The sequence below is a fragment of the Phascolarctos cinereus genome, unplaced genomic scaffold, assembly GCF_003287225.1.
Source record: "Phascolarctos cinereus isolate Bilbo 61053 unplaced genomic scaffold, phaCin_HiC Scaffold_5;HRSCAF=322, whole genome shotgun sequence".
NCBI lineage: Eukaryota > Metazoa > Chordata > Mammalia > Diprotodontia > Phascolarctidae > Phascolarctos > Phascolarctos cinereus.
Genome location: NW_027555958.1, coordinates 28,369,355 through 28,382,598, shown reverse-complemented (window position 1 = coordinate 28,382,598; position 13,244 = coordinate 28,369,355). Strand labels below are relative to the sequence as shown.

The 13,244-nt window shown below is 45.7% G+C and overlaps 1 protein-coding gene across 1 annotated transcript in view; it reads left to right on the top strand.

The window, feature by feature from the left end:
- ADORA2B (adenosine A2b receptor) overlaps positions 1–13,244 on the top strand; it is a 50,211-nt gene that overhangs the window by 33,303 nt on the left and 3,664 nt on the right. The window lies entirely within an intron of this gene.

The window sequence follows — 13,244 nt, the reverse complement described above, 5'->3', positions numbered from 1 at the left end:
CTTTTTTTTTTTAAAGACAGATTCAGATGCCAGGGGGAGGGGGAGGAAGGGAGGAGAGACAGACAGAGACAGAGACACAGAGACAGAGAGAGAAAGAACTGAATGACGACATCCCCAGTGGTGGCCGTCCGGCCTTTGCTCAAAATGCTCAGGGACTGAGAGGCAGCCTGCTTGGCTTTTCTGAAGGCACCCTTAGTCGTTCATACAGTAGCAGCAGGAGGCCGCCCTTCCGTCCATGCCTGCAGGGAACTTCTTGGTCCCAGGCCACTGGGCTGTTTGCCTTTTGAGTCCAACATTCACTGGGATGTTTCTGCCCTCCCTGGGCCTGCCCTGCTCTTTGGGAAAGCAGCTGATGGGCCCTCTCCAGGCACCTGGAGCACTTTCAGAAGGCTCCCTGCATGGGTGAGGGATCACTGGGTAAGGCGATACTGCCGTTGGGCCCGTCCACCTTCAGGTCCAGCGAGCTGCCGAGCAGGCACCTGGCCTCCTCCGCTTTTCCTCAGTGCCTCTTCCTGCTGGGTCTCTCTTGGCTGATCGGGATTGAAGGAAGACAAATAAAAGGAAGGAACTAAAAATAAAAAAACTCCCCACAAACAGATACAGCATGTGCTCTCGAAGAGGGACCCCACTGAGTCTGGCTTCCTCCCACTGCCTTGGAATGGATGACCTGGGTGTAGAAATGAGGGTGTAAACAGAGCGAGCTGTGTTTGGCTTGTGCTGGGTTAGAAACGCAAAGAAAATAATGACCCCCGGATGGGTCCGGCGGTAGAGAGGGTGTGGCTGACGTGGGGGTACGCCGAGCTTAGCCAGTGGCAGCCGATGCCAAGAGTGGTCCGAGGGAGGCATGCCCAGGGGCTGGCTAAGCTCTGCTCTTCCATGCCCCACTACAGAGAAGACCTCTGGTCCCCTGCCGTCAGGGTCTCTGACGAGGCTGTAAAAATAGAAATCTTTCTTTTTAAACCATCTCTAAGAAACGTTGAATTCAGTAGTGGTCAGTGATGCTTTTAGGCCCAATGTACTCTGCACCTCCTAATTTTAATAGCTAGAATTAATAACAATAATACCACTAGCTAACATTGATATAGTGCTTACCATACGTCAGGCTTTACAATTATTGTCTCAGTTTATCCTCACCACAACCCTGGGAAGTAGATGCTATTACTATGCCCATTCTACAGAGAAGGAAACCAAGGCTGAATAAAGTGACTTGCTCAGGGTCACATAGCCGAACTCCAAGTTCAACATTTTCTCTTTCCTGCCTGGATAGAGTGCTGGATTCCAATCCTCATCCAGACTTGGAGTCTAGAAGACCTGGGCTCAAATCCTGCCTCAGACACTTATTAGCTGTGTGACCTTGGGCAAGTCACTCTCAGCCAACTCCCCAGGACTATGGTGGCTTTCTGTTTCCTTTAAAGGTTAATACAAATTCCTTAGCTTGGCATTCAAGGTCCTCCAGAATTTGACTTCCACCTTCCTTTCCTGCCTGACTGTTCTTCGCACAGTCCATAACCACATGAACCCACATGGTATTTTAGTTATTTATTTGTCTTCTCATCCCCCCACCCCCACCTTCAACTACTCAGCCTCCCACAAGCTGCTAATGGTCAGGGATGGCTTTGTTTTTGTCTTTCCTGTCACATCTGTACCCCTACTTTAAGTGGTCTCCACTGTGCAGCATTTACAAGCCTGTACACTAGAGGGTCCTGGAGCCAAGCTCCCTGTTTAGTTTGGGGATGGTATAGTGGAAAGAGAACTGGATTGGGCATTGGTGGACTTGGATTCAAATCCTACCTTTGTGAGCCTGAGTATATCACTTTAGGTCTCTGGGTGTCAGTTTTCTCATCTGTAAAATGGGAGGAGTCCCTTTCCAGCTCTAAATCTGATCCCGCTCCTTGTTTGTTGAATCGATTAGACTAGACTGGATTTTGATGTTTCCTGGCTTCCGGAGTTCTGGTTACTCTGTGGCTCAGCTGCAGCATCCCAAGAGATCTTTTCAAAGCCTCAGAGCCCAACCCCATCATTGGCCTGTGGTGTAGTGGGAGTAGCACCAGGATGTAGAGTCCCAGGGTCAGGGTTCAAGGCCAGGCCATGCTATCTGCTTTCTGAGTGATTGTGGACAAGTAGGCTTTCTCTTCTGTAACATAAGAGGGTTAAATAATCCTTAAGGTCCCTGCCAGCTCTAATCCTGTGAATCAATGAACTGATTCCCAGCCCGAGTTTGGTGGGTGACTCCGACCTCTGCCCTCCTGCTGGCTACCTTAAAATCCAGTGACACCGGCCTCCTGGCTATTCCATCAACAAGACGCTCCAACTCGGGGCTTGAGGCATTTTCTCTGGCTCTGTCCCCTGCACCTGGAATGCTCTTCTTCCTCAACTCTGCCTACCCAGACTTCCCCAGCTTCCCTTAAGTCCCACTTGAAATTCCTTCTTTAGGAAGCCTTCCCCAGCCCTGCTTAAGTCTAGTGTCTTCCCTCTGTTAATTATTTCCTACTCATCTTGTGAATAACTTGCTTTGAATAGGTTTGTTTGCATGTTGTCTCCTCCAGGAGACTGTAATCTCCTTGAGGGCAGGGACTTTTTTCCTCTTTTGGTATCTCCCTAGTTTAGCACAATGCCTGGCACCTACTGAGTGCTTAATAAAAGTTTACCGATTGATTGATGGATGGGACCATATTGCTAGATCTAGAAGGCTTTGGAGGCCATCTATTCTAAACCCTTCATTTTACAGATGAAGAAACTGATGCCCAGAGAGGTTGGGTTTTATCCAAGGTCACATAGGTCATCCCGTCAATGGTGGGATTTGAATCTAGGCCCTCTGTGTCCCTTGTACTACACTACCTCCTCCCAGGGGTGGGGAACCTGCTTGAGGCCTCAAGGACTCATGTGACTCTTTAGGTCCTCAAGTGGGGCCCCTTGAATCCAAACTTCACAGAACAAATGAAGTTTGGATTCAGTCAAAGGGCTGCACTTGAGGACCTAGAGGGCCACACGTGGCCTCGAGTTTCCCCACAGGTTCCCCACCCCTGTAAAACCAAGACCTACCCATCTATAACTCACCATCATTTTCTTCCTGGTCCCATAAATCCATAAATCTTTCTTAGTCTGAGTCAGCGGGATTCATAATTCCGTTTTGAATACAGTGTTTCATCCGTGACCTTTTGAGTGATCGGGAAAGACTTTTTTTTTTCTGCCATTAGAAGTTGACAATGACTCCCTAGGAAAATGTCAGTGATGGCTGGCACATTATACAGTGGAATTCTGGGAAGTGATCACTGGAAACTTCTCTTGCTCCAGAGAAGCCCCAGTCCAATGTACTGCCCACCGTGGGCCCTTTCTTGGATGGACAAGTGCTGGATCAGAAAAGCTAGCTGGAGTACACTCTTGGGACACCTCTGCTCCTAGGAATATCGAGGAATAGGACTGTTAGAAGTAAGCAGCACTGGCAGCTAGGTGGCATAGTGGACAGAGCACCGGCCCCAAAGTCAGGAGAACCTGAGTTCAAATCTGGCCTCAGACCAAACACTTGACACTTACTAGTTATGTGACCCTGGGAAAGTCACTTAACCCCAACTACCTAAAAAGAAAAAAAAAAGAAATAAGCAGCATGTGCTGGGGATGCCTTGAAGCTGTTGTGGTCTGTGGGATGCTGGGAACCCCAAAATTCAAGGGCAAAAAGTGAGAGTCTTGCCTCCAGAGACTCCAACCACTCAAGCCTTTCAGCCAGAGACAAGGTTTATTGTTTTGCCAATAGAAGTGGGCAGGATTTTAAGAACCTGTGCGTTTGTATTGATAATGGGGCCAGATGTTAAGAATCTGAGCAACTTAATGGGGGCAAGATGGACCCTTTATACAAAAAGACTGTGGTAAAATCTAGATGTGATCAAGGAGTGGGCAATAGCCTGGAGGGACCTGGAGGCAACAGAGAAGTGGTCTTGGTGGGATTAAGGGTGGGAAATAGTCTGGGGTGGGGCCAGGTGCAGACAATGAGGGCCACAGGTTCTTGGTAACAGTGACAGATCCCTGGCTCCTCATTCCTTGCCTCCCTCTCCACGTCGTGGGGTGAGGGGAGCCTTCTAAAGTCCTATTTCTACCTGGCTTTCAGGATCTTAGAGCTAGAACAGACCCAGAAGCATCAAATCTGGCCCCATTCATGGTTCTACAGGTGAGGAAAAGGGAACCTAGGGAAATAAAGTGACTTGCTTGGGGTCGCCAAGTAGTAAGTGTCAGACCGGATATGAGCTCAGGCTCCCTGCAAGAAGAGTGGGTGCTCTTTTTTGTATTACATTGCCCTCAGGCATCAGTTTATAGCAGAAGAAAATCAGAATTCAGTAATATGAAACTATTTCTCATGGCCATAACAGGTCCTGTAGCTAGAGCACCAGGCTTGGAGTCAGAAAGACCTGAGGTCAAATCCAGCCTCAGACAATTACTAGCTGTGTGACCCTGGGCAAGTCACTTCACCCTATTTGCTCCAGTTTCCTCATTTGTCAAATGAGCTGGAGAAGGAAATGGCAAACTGCTCCAGTCTCTTTGCCAAGAAAACCCCCAATGGGGTCAGGAAGAGTCAGAAACAACTGAAATGACTGAAAAACAACAAAGCTAGTGACAATTTGATGAGCCAGGAAGCCTGGCTAAAGACTCGTAAGGGTTGGCCGTGTAACTTTCAACATTTCAATGGGATTGTGGTAAAGTAGACGAAGAGCTGGGAGAGGAAAGGAAAGGGAGACCTCCCATGAACTCTGGGCGAACTCACGGTGTCTTCCCTAAACTTGGCACTGGAGATTGGCAGCCTCTTAGTGCTCGTGAACATTTTACAGGCATATCTCTTGTCTTGCCAGCTCAAATCCTGCCTTAAATGATTCAGGAAAACCATTCCTCCTCTCTGGGTTTCAGTTTCTTCTTCTGTTGAAAAAAGGAGATTGGACTAGATGTTCTCCAGCTGCCTTCCAGTTCTGCCTTTCAGTCACTATGATTCAATCAATTAACACTTATTAAACAGCTGTCATGTGCCAGGCACCCCGCTAAACACTAGGGATACAAAAAGAGGCAAAAGGCAGTCCTGGCCCTCAAGGAGTTTGCAGTCTCATAGAGGAGACAACATGCAAACAAATCTATCCAGAGCAAACCCTATACAGGGGATGAAAAGGAAATAATTAACGGAGGGAAGACACTAGAATTTTTTTTTTTTAGGCAATTGGGGTTAAGTGACTTGCCCAGGGTCACACAGCTAGGGAGTATCAAGTGTTTTATCTGAGACCAGATTTGAACTCAGGTCCTCCTGACTTCCGGGCCGGTGCTCTATCCACTGCACCACTAGCTGCCCCGAGACATTGGAATTAAGAGGGATTGGGGAAGGCTTTCCTAGAGGAGGTGGAGTTTAAGTTGGGACATAAAGGAAGCCAGAGTTCAGTCCTCAGAGTGGAGGAGAGAGAGCATTCCAGTTATGGGGGCAGAGAGAGAAAATGCCCAGAGCCAATAGATGGAGTGTCTAGTTCATGAAACAACTGGGAGGTCAGTGTCACTGGATTGAAGAGTGTGTGTGTCGGGGGGAGTAAGGCACAAAAAGACTGGAAAAGTAGGAGGGGGCCAGGTTATGTGGGGCTTTGAATGCCAAATAGAGTATTTTGTGTTTCATTCTGGGGGCAATAGGGAACGGCTGTAGTTTACGGAGTAAGGGGTGACATAGTCAGGCCTACACTTGAGGAAAATCACTTTCGTGACTGAACGGAGCATGAACTACATACAGTGGGGAGAGACCTGAGGCAGGCAGAGCCACCAGCATGAGCATCTGCACCAGGGCGGCAGCGGTGTCAGTGTCAGAGGAGAGAAGGAAGTGTATTTGAGAGATGCTGCAGAGGTGAAATCTCGGCAATAGTTTGGATATGGGAACTGAAATATGGTGAGGAATCCGGGATGACTGGGTTGGAAGCCTGAGGGACAGGAAGGAGGGTTGCCTCGTACAGCAATAAGGAAGGGAAGAGGAAGAGGGGAACGTAATGAGCTCCCTTTCAGTGATTTTGAGTTCAAGATGTCTGAAAGGCAGCTGGAGATGCAAGACTGGAAGTCTGTAGAGAGTTTGGGGGCAGGAAATGTAGATTGAAGAGTCATTAGCATAGGAATGGTCCTTAAGTCCAGGGGAGCTGATGAGATCATCTAGTGGAGTAGTATAGAGAGAAAAGAGGAGAGGGCTTAGTACAGAGCTGGGGGGACACCTATGGTTTGAGGGGGTGATTTGGAGGAGGGTCCAGCAGAGGAGACCAAGGAGGCATCAAAGGGGACGGAGGAGAAGCTGGAGAGAGAGAGAAGATCAAGGAGCAGAGAGTGGCCAACACTGTCAAAGGCTGCTGAGGGTAGAGAAAAGACCACTGGATGTGGCAACTAAGATCCTTGGTAGCTGAGAGAGAAGCTTCAGTGAAATGATAAGGTTGGAAACTGGATTGTAAAGGGTTAACAAGAGAGCGGGCGAGGAAAGGGAAGGCACCTATTGTGGATGGAGTTTGGCTACAAAAGCTGATAGCTGGCTCTCATTGTACTCCGGGAAGCTCTAATCCATTCCTTCTCAGGCTCCTCTCTTCATTGATTCTACAGGTCCATTCTTTGATGGACTCAGTGAGGCTCAGCTTCTTGGCCTTTGGGCAGCATGTCCATCACCTTTGCTGGGCAAAAATCAAGCCGATAGCTTGGCACAGCATAAGGAATGTGAAGATTCCTTCAGTCAGGTTTATAACTTCTGGCAAAGGTCATGATTTTCCAGAGCTCTGGTGCTCATCGACCCAAGATAAACCACAGACCAGAATCCACAGATGTCAGTCCAGCATGTCCAGATCCCTTAGGAAAGGCCTAACAGAGATGGAGCTAGCACTCCTAAGCATCTGTACTACTCTACTAATTGGCTGGCCCTGGGCAAGTCACTTAACTCTGTTTCTTTACCTGTAAAATGGGCATAATAATAGTCTATGCCATGAAGTTACACTGTATTTACTTTGTATATATTCTCTACTTGTTATTTCCTCTAATAAAATGTAAACTTCTCAAGGGCAGGGACTGTCTTTTGCCTTTCTTTGTATCCCCAGCCACCTGGTGCTTGGCATATTGCTTAATAAATGTTTTCCCATTCCATTCTATTTGATTTCATAATAGAATGGAAGCTCTTTGAGAGAATGGACTTTTTTGATTTTTGTCTTTAGCACATAGGTGCTTAATCCCTGCTTGTTGATGGATTCGTTTGACTGTCTCTTTAATCATCTAACTTGCATTTTCCCTTCTGATTTTCAAAGTAGGCTTGTGAGGTAGGCACTCTGGGTTGGGAATGATTATCCTAATTTTACAGAAAATGAGCCTCCGGAATGGTCAAGCCAGAGCCTTCTTGACTCAGACCATGCCTTTTTAAAGTCTCTGCTTCTCCATGTCCTAGATGCCCCTAACTTCTCGAGAAGAACCAAAGATGCACACAGAAACACCTCATGGCCAAGCTGATTCATCATTTTATGGAGATGGGACAGGGAGGGCAGGCAGTAATCATTTGTGGACATCATCATTCCTGATGCTGACAGGCAGGGGGAGCTCAAGTCTCCCATCTCTTGTGAGCTACTTGGGAGTCAAGGACCCCAAACCTCTTTTAAAAGGATGAAGAGTAGTAAGGACATGAAAAGTTCCTTCAGGCTTTTGTCATTTTTTACTTTTAATTTTAAAAATGAACAAGCTTTTATTTTCTCTCCCGCCCACTACCATTGAAAAAGAAAAGTCCTTATAACAAATATCTATCTATCTATCTATATATATATATATATATAGTCAAAGCAAAACAAATTCCTGTATTGGCTGTATCCCAAAAATGCCTGTCTCATTCTGTCAGGAGGTAGGTAGCAGGCTTCAACATCAGCTCTCGTATTCAGGCCCCCGTGCCCCATCTCCTGTTGCAGGGACTCACCCTGCCCAACCCACATGTGCCCTGTGAGCCAGGAGTCACAGCCCTTGGGGAGAGTGGGGGTGGGGGTTGATCTCTTCCTGGTGGGATTCTGACCCCATCCTGGGAATTCTTATTTCTCTTGGAGAAAGACAGCCACTTGATTACTTTATTTGAGATGCTAAAGAAAGAGCAAAGAAGAAGAGCAACCCTGCCCCCCATGGGCCACTGCTCATTGCAGAGACCAGACTCTGGTCTTTCTCATTATGTAACTGGAGAGGCTCATCCTGTTTGGATTCTTCTTTTGTTGTTTCTCTGGCCTTGATTATTTCTGTACTGATTCCTCGAGTTAATGAGCCCCTTTGAGTAAAGAAAGATGGCTCAGTGCATAGGCAAGGAGGCCAGGGAGTGACCACTTCCTGGATCTGACTTTTCAGTACTGGAACGAGGGGGAGAGCTTGGTGGGAACTCAGGGGTCAGTCTCTCCCAACATGACAGAGTTTGGATAGAGATACTGGTGTGTGTGTGTGTGTGTGTGTGTGTGTGTGTAAGGAAATACAGACTTTTTCACAATCTGCCTCAACCTTTAGTTTCCTCCTCCATGAAATGGAGCTGTCTCCTTCACAGAGTTCCAGGGTACAGAGCTTTGTAAATCCCCAACAGTTGTAGAGAAGGGAGTCCTAAGCAGGGTGAGCCTGGCCATTTGCCTTTTAGGAGAGATCTACCCATCATCTTGTAGGAATTTCACTTCTTTTCTGAAACCTGCTGCCCTGATTGTGCAGAGACAGAGTTTTTCCTAGGAATAGTTAGTTTGGCATTCCAGAAGGAGGAGCCCAGTGGAGAAGGGGCAGGGAGAGGGTGGGTGGGCTGGCCCAGAGTTGTAAGTAAGGAACTGAGCCCAGTAAAGGGAGGCTTGGTGAGTAAGCAACCTTACTGCAGAGAGCAAAGCCAATCCTGCCAAATAAGACATGCAGTGGATGCTGTCAAAGGGATGGGAGGAAGATGTGGAAACAAATTATGTGGGCAGGTGGGAACTCGCCCCAGGATCAAGCTGCTTTAGAATATACAAAGGACAGGTAGCCAATCCCCTCTAGGCAGTGACCCAGCCAATGATGGAGTTTAAAAAACATCTATTTTATTGATGTTTGCACATAATGGTACAATCACTTCCCAGTACAGCTCTCCATTCCCGAAGGACCTCACATTATAGCAAACAAAAACAGTTAAGCCAAATGAGAGTGACTTCTGATAGTGTATCCAATATTCCACACCTGTAGGCCCCCATCTCTCTAACCAGAGGCATGTAGTGTATTTCTTTTTATTTCTTTTTAAAATTAATTTATTTTTAGTTATCAACAATCACTTCCATAAGCTTTTGAGTTTTAAATTTTTCTCCCCCTCCCTCCCCAAGATGGCATGCAATCTGATATAGGCTATACATATACTTTCCTATTAAACATATTTTCACATTAGTCATGTTGTAGGGAAGAATTAGAACCAATAGAAGGAACCACAAGAAAGAAGAAACAAAACAAAACAGAAGGAAAAAAATATAGCAAATAGTCTGCTTCGATTTGCATTCAAACTCCATAGTTCCTTTTCTGGATGTGGATAGCATTTTCCATCATGAGGCCTTTCGAGATGTCTTAGATCCTTGTATTGCTGAGAAGGGTTAAGTCTATCAAAGTTAGTCATCACACAACATGGCTGTTATCATGTACAACATTCTCCTGGTTCTGCTTATTTCACTCAGCATCAGTCCATACAAGTCTTTCCAGGTTTTTCTGAAGTCTGCCCGCTCATCGTTTCTTATAGTACAATAGTATTCCATTACGTTCACGTGCCACAGCTTGCTCAGCCATTCCCCAATTTCATGCAGTGTATTTCATCATGGCATCCTCCATTTAGCTACCAAGATGGTTTTCCTAAAGGATAGGTCTGGTTATGTCATCCCTCCTAACTGAGTACCACTGGCCCCCAAATACCACCACTATTAAATCTCAGATTTTCCATTGGGCATTTAAAGCTCTTCACAACCTTCCCCCCTCCTTCCTACCTTTCAGGTCTTCTTATACCTTCCTCTGACCCAGCTCAGCAGATTCCTTGCTCTTCTGGTCCCACCTCTCCCACCTCCCTGCCTTTGCTCCAGCCATCTCCAGTGCCTAGAATGTTCTGCCTCCTCATCACCAGCTCTTAGAGTCCCTGGCCTCCAAACCCACCTTCCTCCTGCCTTCCCTCCTTCCCTCTGAGATGACCTGCTGTTTACTCTCTGGTTGTCTTGTATTTACCTAGTTATTTATATGTTGTCTCGAGGCACATAGTTGGTGCAGTGGATACAGCGCCAGGCTTGGAGTCAGCAAAATGAGTTCAAATCCTGCTACAGTCAACTTCAATCAAGTCACTTTACCTACTTGTCTCAGTTTCCTGATCTGTAAAATGGGACTAATAATAGCACTAGCCTTACAGGATTATTGTGAAGATCAAATGAGTTAACATATTATAAAGTGCCATATGATAAGGTCTGGGGATATCCCCTGACTTGTTCATTTGCATTATTTGCATTCATGCAATTCATGCTGCATGTTTCCATTGGGCTGAAACCAATGCCTCTATTGTACCTAATTATAACTTCAAATCCACACATGCAACCACTTCGGGGGATTCATTATTCATGCTAATTGCTATTATTATTATTAGAATGTATACTCTTGGAGCACTGGGACTATTTTGGGGGGGGGAAGGAAGGGCTTTTTTCACAACCCCAGGACTTAGCCCAGTGCATGGCACATAGTAGGTTCTGAATAAATAAATGCTCGTTGTTTGGCTGATCTGACAAAGATTGGGTCACTGTATTTGATATGAGTTGCCATCTTTCTGCGTTGTATTCATTCACAAGATTGTTATTGTCCATATTGTTTTCCTGGTTCTGCCCACTTGACTCTGCATCAGTTCACACAAGTCTTCTGTTTTCCTGAATTCTTTATATTCATTTATTTCTTATGGTGTAATAATATTCCATTATTTTATATGCTTCAATTTGTTTAGCTATAGCCCAACTGAAGGACCTCTACCTTGTTTCTACTTTTAAAAATGTGATTTCTAGTTTTTTAGATATGGTGGTTTGGCATATTGTACAGCAGCTAACATTTACATAGCATTTTAAGGTTTGTAAGACACTTTACTTATCTCACATGATCTAACAACCCCATGAGGGAGGTGCCATTGTTATCCCCATTTTACAGATGAGGAAACTGAAGCTGATGGTTTGTGACATGCCATGGTCAAATAGCTACTAAGTGTCAGAGCTTACGTCTTCATCCCTCAGAGTCAGCACTCTGATCTGCTGCCATATATATATATATATATATATATATATATATATATATATATATTTGACCCATATGGATTGGGAAGGGCCCTCTCCAATCAGTCTTCCAACCCAGCTGCCAAAATAAAGCCTCCTAAAACACTAGACTGACTAAGCCACTCATCTGCTCCAGAACCTTCTTGGGCTCCCACTTGTCCCTTTCTCCCACTGGTGAGCACCTCCTGGGTTTCCATTTTGGGGAGGGGTCCTAGCCAGCCTTCATTCCCTCTCCGTGCCCTGTTTGTGTCTTCTGGACTTCACAATCATTTTGGTATCTTCATCTTCTGCTTTCTTAGTTCCCTTTCCTGTCTTCCTCTAATAGAATGCAAGCTCCTTGACGGCAAGGACTACCTTTTTTGTTATTTATATTTGTATACTCAGCTCTTAGCCCTCTTCCTCCTTCCTTTTCCTCTTTCCCTTCTTTCTTTTCTTCCTTCTTTCTCTTTTCCTCCCCTCCCTCCCAACTTGGCTCCAGCCTGCCTTTCCAGTCTTATTTCACATTATTTCTCTTCACAAAATTTGCCTTTTTAGCCAAATTTCTGCTTCTGAACTCAACTTCCCTAGCTTATGTCTGAGTATTTGCATTGGTTGCCTTCCCCATCCTTGGAACACACTCTTCCTTCAATTCTAGCCCTTAGAATTCCCCAGAATATGGGCGATGGGCAGCTAGCCCAGTGACCTGAAGGCCTCACCTAGCATGAGTCCACATTAACGGCAGGTATGTCTTGCTATGGAAGTTGTGTGTGCCCATTCCACTTTCAGCAATATGTATATACACACTCAGTTATGTATAGACACATGTTGCTCAGTTGTTTTCAGTCATGTCTGATTCTTCAAGGACCCCAATTTGGGGTTTTCTTGGCAAAGATACTGGAGTGATTTGCCATTTCCTTCTCTAGCATATTTTACAGATGAGGAATTGAGGCAAACAGGGTAAAGTGACTTGCCCAGGGTCACACGGCTAGGAAGTGTCTGAGGCCAGATTTGGACTCAGGAAGAGTCGGGCCAGGTGCTCTATGCACTATGGTGCCACCTAGCTGCCTTCAAGAGACTAGAGAATGATTAAAGAAAAGGCTTTAACCACACCTCAGTTAGAATCAAGGTGGGAAGGTGAACTCTCAACTTTGAAAGAGAAGAGCTTTTGTTTCACACCACCCCAGTAGATTCAAGCATGCAACAGTCAAAGCAGTAGGTGAGCTTCAGTTGTATTGTTTTAAATCTCATTTGCAGTGTGTGTGTGTGTGTGTGTGTGCACGTGTATGCATGTGTATGTGTGTGTGCATGTATGTGCGTGTGTATGTATGTGTGTGTGTGTGTACATGACACTGGATATGGTATATCACCAGGTCACAGGTAATTTCAACATTCCTTTCGTTTTCGATTTGGTTGGCCCCAGAGGCAGGCACCCATCTACCGGGGATCAGAAATGCCCAGGGCATGAACGGTTCCCGATTGGGTATCAAGTTTAAAAGGAAAATCATCTTCAGTCTTCATCTCGCTGGGCTGAGTGAAATGGACAGAGCCAAAGCTTCTGAGTCAGGAAGACCTAAGTTGGAGTCCTGCTTCTGACTGATAACTGTTGTATGATCTAGAACAAGACCCTTCTTCTCCAGGTGTCTCTGCGAGAGCAGGCACATAGAAGGTGGTGACGTGTATCAAGGGAGGGAAGTTCCTTATACCAGTACACTCCCAGGCTCAGTCTGTCCTTACTTAGCTGGGCTTTCCTTGGAGAACTGCCCTTTTCATTCAAAACGAAGACCGTGTTCTTTGATCATCAGTAGCGAAGAATGATACTGAGAACTTTATATTTATTAGAGAAACAAAACTCCTATTTATTAGAGAAACAAAACTCCTATGTTCTGAGGCATGTTTGTGGGCATGAGAGTGAGGAAATAAGCATTTATATAGCACCTACTATGTGCCAGGCAATGTGATAAGCGCTTTACAATTATTCTCTCATTCGATAATACT